The sequence below is a fragment of the Gallinula chloropus genome (genome assembly GCF_964237585.1).
Source record: "Gallinula chloropus genome assembly, chromosome: 9".
Classification (NCBI taxonomy): Eukaryota; Metazoa; Chordata; class Aves; order Gruiformes; family Rallidae; genus Gallinula; species Gallinula chloropus.
In genome coordinates this window covers 9,627,161-9,634,336 of record NC_140094.1, presented here as the reverse complement: position 1 = coordinate 9,634,336, position 7,176 = coordinate 9,627,161, and positions in this window count along the sequence as shown.

The following is a 7,176-nucleotide window of genomic DNA, read 5'->3' as shown; positions in this document are numbered from 1 at the left end:
AGCCGCCGCCGAAAGCCCTCCTCTTCCGGGCAGGGCCCCGCCGCTTCCTCCCGCCGCCGGGGCGAGGGTAGGCACGTAGAGCTGGGAGGGAGGGTTCGCCCGCGTTAAAATTCGGTGCAAAGCACGTTGGCGTGTATAGTAGTGAGATTTGTGGGGCGCTTTCCTCCTCTCCTATGCAGGTTTTATGGAGATGACACCTGGAATAGTTGGATTTTAACAGGAAGGTGCAACAGAAAAGGCTACAGCGAAGGTGGTGCCTTCAGCTGTAGCCCCATGGCTGTTGATAATGTGATATATGTGCATTTTGGCCTAAAACCACTCAGAGATGTGTTGAGTTCTGTGTGAGGGAAATAACGTGAAACCTTTTAGGCAGCTAGAGAATTCTGCATAAACCAAGATAATTCTGGGTGGCATCTGCTTCAGCAACATATCTGTGCTCCAGCCTGGTGCAGTAGGTAGTGGCTAGACCCGTGGCCTGTAATTAATGTGAAGTTACGTGTGAGCTTCCAAACTTTCCCGAAATAAGGTCCTGAACCATACCTCCCCTCCTGTATTTGTGAGGCCGAGTGTTATTACTAATTTACGAGGTGCCACAGCAGTTATTAACAGCTCACTGCCCAGAGGATTTGCAGCACAGGGATGCAGCATTTCCTCTCAGCATCAAGACCTTCCTGCTGCAGAAATGGTGTTGGTTTCCCTATTCCCCTGTTTGCCTTGTTTCCACAGTGCTGATGCCTTTGCATTGCTGGCTATTTTCCACAATGCCGGGGCCGATGATTTTTGACTGGTCTTTTGTGCTGTGTATAAGAAATGGATTTCTTTTTTGTGGGACTCTTTTAGAAAACAATGGTTTTTATAAGCTTTACTACAGCCTCCGTCGCTCACAGTCACTAGCAAAGTGTAGAGACTGATAATCAAGTATGTCATGTGAAACAAAATACCCCAGCAACAGCAATAGCAGCATCTAATTCTCAAAAAATACTGGACCCAAGTAAGTGCCCTTTGTTTGATATAAACAACAGTAATTACAGTCTGCTCTCCTGTCTGATCTGTAGCAGGAGTGTATTGTCACTTCCAGAATAGAAATGATGACCTCAATCCAAACAGCCTAATGCAAATACCTTAGCCTGTATATCTAGTTCTAAGCCATTGTCATTGAGGCTGAAAAATAATATATTTTAGCTTAAGTTTTCCCCATATAATCCCTGTTCTACTGACTGTCCTTTTACAATGGGCTGAAGTAAGCAGGATTTTATTTCTTCCCCAGACATGTTTCATTTTGGCCACTGGTTATTGCAGTTTCAGGTGTGTCTACAGAGGATTTAATGCATAAAATTCATGACATGATTCCTAATAAAAGGGAGATACTTCTTTCTTTTTTTCTTTTTTTTTTTTTTGAGGCTCTAGTCTGCAGTTTCATGGGCAACATTTTTTATTAAAAGACAAATCTTTATATTAAAATTCTAATTATAGACTCATGTCATCCATACATTTAAGCACATAAATAATTTAAGCATATATGTAAATTCTCTTGAGGACATGGGCCTCTTGTCAGTGCTGTGAGTGGTGTAATTCACAAATTACAGTTTTGCTAAGGTGCTCACATCAGCATATTCCGCATAGAAAACAACTTGCAGGGCCTGGCTAAATCAGAGTGGCACATAATTATATGTATTATATATGTGTGTATATGATGTTTCTGCTTTGGATCTTTTTTCATGACACATCTTTATGCCTACTATGGGTTATAGCCTTAAGAAGGAGATCGTGATATGGGTGGCAGTTTCCTAAGATTTCTCACAGAGGTGATACTGAAGTTCAAGCTGCACATAAAAAACCTGAAACGGCAGGTGATTTTTAAAGGAATAAAGGCACTCAGAAATTAATATTGTCACTGGACTTTCAACCCCCACTAAATGCTTCACGTACATAGTAGGTGCCCAAGTACTTGAAAGGTCTAGCTCCAAGTGTTGTCAAGACTGAGGACTTGATAATCCACTCTTGCAATCTTTCTGCTCACTTCAAGGCTCTCTGGATAATTAATGTGTTGTTTTTGTACAAACACATTCCGTAATCAGCATCTCTGAAGCCTAGTGTAGTGTGATACAGCCTCAAAGGGCTTGCTTTTTTCTCCTGCAGATTTCATTATATTAAATAACGTACTGTTAGATGAAGCCTTATCTCCTAAATTTTAAATGCAGAGTTGTTTCTTTAAGCCTATCGGAAATTTACAGAGCTTCTGTAGAATGGAACAAAGGAATATACACTAAAACTAGCAAAATCTTGTTTGCCTTGAATCAATGGGAAATGACAGCTCTTTTTGTAATTATTTAGTCTTGATAACTCTTACTGTTCTGCCACAAGACTTTGGGTTTGATGTTTTACATAAATTCCCAGCTTCTGGACTCATGTGCTTTCATGATGCTCAACCTTCATTTGAAAATTAATTTCCATCCCTTGTTATTATGGACATTACTTGGGAGATGAAGTCGGTCCGCTGTATGGGATAACCAGCATGTACCAAGAAGAAAACGGAAAACATTATTCAGGTTCTATTTCAATTTAAATGTACTTATTTATTTATTTCCGTTTTCCATTTCTGTATGACTAGGTCTGTTGCTTGATCTCAGCAGAGGTTGGCAGCTGTGGCATTTTTAATGAAAAATCAGCATGTATCTTGGTAGCAAGAGAAAGAGAACTACATTTTTCGTGTGTTTCTGTATCTTTCAACAAGAGGAATCCTTTTGCTTCTGTGTTAATACCTACCTTGAGAAATCAACTAAGGAACTAGCATTCATTGTAATTGGGGTCTGTCTGATCAGGGGAATATTTATCTATAAACAAATACACAGAGGAGCCTCCATAAATAATCGATAATATTTTGGTGAAATGTTATTTATCTTCAGAACTCTATGGGTTTTTTTCTTCAGCTTGCTGAGTCGCCTCTGTGCTTTCCTGTCAGCCGATTTCCCTCTCCTCCCATTCTTTTTTTCACTGTCTCAGTTACAGTGTAACCGAAACCCTGGTTTGTTTGTACAAGGCAACCTGATTTCCCCAGATATTTTATTCTAGGAAATGGTGATGTCTGGCACAGTTAGAGAGAGCCAGGCTGTGTGTTCTGGCTAAGGGCAGGTACAAAGGGCGTGCATGGCAGCCTGTTTTTGATTACACACTCAAGCAAAGCTATGTTCCTGTGGCACAAGAGCTGTAAGACCACCAGCGGGCATCTGAGTAACTAATGGCCACCACATATCATCCTGGATCATCCACTGCACTGAGAGATACGTAAGCAGAGAGGCTTTAGCCATCCTGCAGAAATATTTGGAGTTGTGCTTTTTCCTCTAGAACCTCCAGTGCTTGGAAGATCAGCTCTCATAACAGAGTGTCATTCCTCTGGCTGGAAAGGCTTGTTGCCTAGATGAAGCTCACTTAAATAACAGGAAAGAGGGAGATGGAGCAGCTGTTACTGACAAATGCCTCTGAAGCCCTTGCAGTTACGCTGTCTGATCTCTGCCTCGCCTTTGCCGTTATATTGTACAATATCACCGAGCTTCAGAGTGCCTTTCACACACCTCCACAGGGCATTGTAAAGTGAAGTCCATAAAGGAACAGACTGCATTTCTACTAACTTCACTAAACTTAATACAAGAAATGTTTCCTTCCCGTAACAATGACCTTTAAATGTTAACTGCCTAAAAAAATAACATTGTCCTTTTTTAAGAAGGGGAAAATGCAATTCCTGCTGCTTGATTGTGTTACGGAATAACCGTTTTGGAGCTGTGGGGCCCAATTCCTTTGCATTAAGCTTACAACAGTGTAACACTTGATTAGAAGGAATTTATTCCTAATTTATGCCAGTATGAAAGAAGGCCTTTCATTTTCCTAGGAGCTATTTCTGTTATCAGTCTTTTAAAACTTGCAGTCACATTAAATTATATTTCTAGTATATTGTTCTTAAAAATTACTGCAGAGGTGGTGTTATCTGACTGTCATTTATACCTATCCATATACATATATACAAATTAGAAGTCACTACATACTAGCTGTCTTCTTTTATTTTCACCTTTTAAACTAAGCCAGCTGTGCCCTTTGGGGTCTATAAGAATGAACCATTTTTATTATTTTTGCTCTCTTAGACAGTAATTGCAGAGTAGTATGCTGTCTCAGTTTTTTAATATTATGGTGCCATTCTAATCCATGGTGCAACACCATTAACTTCAGGAGAGTTACACTAGAAATGAATTTGTCCCCAGGAGGCTTTTCCAAATGTTCGGTTCTTTCCTCGTGATTACCCAGAGGAACTGAGAAGAAGAAGGCAAGACAGAGGGCCCTTTGATAGGAGGAATGTAGTTCAAAGTGAAGTCTTGTTTCTGCCATTCATGGTGCTCCATATGTTCCTCATTTGGGGTGGAGGTGGGTTAGACCCCATGGAGGCACACATGCTGTGGCTGAAGGGCAGGCAGAAGGTTTTTCATAGCACATCTGGTGCACAGGTTATATTCCTTCTCAGATGTAGGTACTGTACAAGGGGGGGGGGGGGGAGGAAGGAAGAAAAAAGAAAAAAAAAGAAAAAAAGAAAAAGTGGGAGGACTATTCAGGCACTTAAAGCATACTTCTGTGGATCTGCTTGAAAGTCAGAAAATGGAGTGGCCGATTGCTAAGGTATCGAGCTCGTCATAATCGTCAGGCTGTCTAAACTCCAACTCAGATGCTTTTTAGATGTCAAGTAATCCTGCAAGCGGGGATGTATGAATCAGTGCTACCACGGATTGCCTATTGTAAAGAGAGTTGCAAAATACAAAGGAGGCACTTGCACAAAGTTTCTAGGACTAGATTTTATTCATACTCAATTTTCTTTTATTGTTGGATATTTAATTTTAGTTTGGGCTCATTTCTGGTGTTCATATCCAGTCTAAAACATTCAAATCTGCTGCAGCATGGAAATGCAAACTTATAAGTTAGATACTAATAAGTAGCACCTAGCTGAGTTTAGAAGGGGAATTCAGAGAATTTCCTCTTTGCTGTCAGGGAGGAGCTGGAAGGAATGGGGAGCTAATGGCACAGCTGGTGGGGTAGGGGGCCCATCCCACGGCCCCCAGGCAAGGCTATGGGGGTCAAACAAGTTCATGGGGCAAGTCCAAGATAAGTCAGAAATTCAGTGCATGGGTCACTGCCCAGACTGAAAGGGTAGCATGGCCAGGCACAGCACAGCGGCACTGGGCAGGGACCCAGAGCCCAGGGCTGAGCTCACATGAGCCCTTGTGCCCCTGGCAGGAGTATGAGGGAGGCCCAGGGGCTTGGTCATGGCAATTAAGGCCTGTCAGTGCACTCAGGGCCCAGATGCACACAGCTGGTAACAATTTCTGGGCTGTTTGAATCAGAAGCTCAGATCCTTGCAAAACCTTGGATCTAGCAGAAGGAAATGGTTATGCCTTTTTAGTAAATGTCTAGCATTTCTCCTGGCTTCCATAGTTTATGGAGTTTGCATGTTGCACGCCAATCAGTTGCCTTGGATACAAAGTCAAATATTCAACCTCTAAAGAGGATACCTAGGTCTCCTATTTTAGCCCTGGAGTCTCTCTTGTGTGGATGGTGACCTTCCCCAGGCACTGAGGCTCCTGTGTGGGCCTGCCATGCCCTCACAGAGGCCCACGTTTGAAACCTGCCCTTGCAGCCAGCCCTGCGGACAGATATGCAGTGAGGCCCCGCTCCTGCCTGTCCTCCTGCTTCTGTGTCTCAGAGCCACTGCAGATGTGCAAGCACGTGCTCAGATTCTGCTAAAGACAAGGAAATTCAATGGTATTTCAGTGCTTTGTTCCCTTTCAAGGCTCAGGTCATTGGAACTGGTCTAAGTAATGCTCCCTCCATTAGATGCTAAACCCAGCTCCCCTCAGATGGCTTTACCACAAAACTGTTAGTTAGCACGGGAATTTGTCTCCCACCTTTCTCTTCTTTGCATGTCAGGAGAGGTCTTCAGTGTACTCTGCAGTTCCTCTTAAGGGTAAGGGCCATTAGAGAAAGCAAGAGCTGAAGTACAGGACAGCTTTGTTCTCCTTCAGGTTTGGAATGTCTTCTTATTCCGAAGTTTTGTGAGGTTTTTTAATTGTAAACCAGAATTTTCCTGAGATAGCAATCTGTCTTGAGCCCCCACTGTGCTAGAGTGAAATAAGGCACAAGTGCAGGCTGAGTCTGTGGAGGAGCTGGCAGGATTTTGCAAAGCTGGATGAGCAGTCAGCTCCTTGTTCCGACATTGCTTCGCTACTGCCGTGCATTCCCCTGTGCATCCACGCATCGTCCCTTGTCCTACACAAAATCAAGAAGCTCTTTGGGCAGAGACTATCTATTCATTTTATGTTTGTGCTGTGCTGGGGCTGGTCCTTGTCTGGGGGTCTAGGTCACCACTGCTCCCAGCAGGAATTACTCTCCCTCCTGTTACTAAATTAGGACTGGAGATCATTCTTTCCAACAGACAAGGGTTCCTAATCTTTTAGGAGATTATGCTGTGGCTGCCACCCTTTTGCATACCCTCCTGCCCTCTCAAGACCTCTGCCTCACAGTGTCCTTCCCTGCCCCAGTGTTGCTGTAGCTCTTTCTCCATCTTTGCCCTGGGCTCCTGTGGCAGTTTCCTTTCCTGGAACCTTTCCACAGTGCCACTGTTCCCCTGGCCCTGCTCAACTCCCAGTTTAAGGTTTCTCTCTTCAGCACTTTCCTGAGTTGGGGCTTTTTCTTCCCCATCTCTGTGCTGCCTGCAGAAGTCACGCTGTGGTGGTAACCAGTTGTTTGGCATGCTAGTGCTTAGCTGAGCACTGCTTTCTAATGTTGGCTGGGAACCAGTGCAGAAGAACATGCCGACTACTCAACAGTCTACACTTAAAAAAATAGAGATGTTATCTTGGAAAATGTGAAGTTGTGATGGAGCCTCTGATGGAGGCTTATTAAAAACAAACTCAGAAAATCTCACGCCTAAATGAAAAACACACAGTAATTTTTGGTGATGTGGTGAATGTGATTGTTTCATATTATGCTATGGCTGCTCATTTTAAGAATAATCCATAGTTATTTTCTTGGTCTTAAGTGCTGCTGTGGGGGTATCTCAAACTTCCTGAGTAAAAACTTTAATTAAAAAGCAAACGTTAATCTCCAAGCAATAGCATCTGCAGCATATTGCAAGATAAG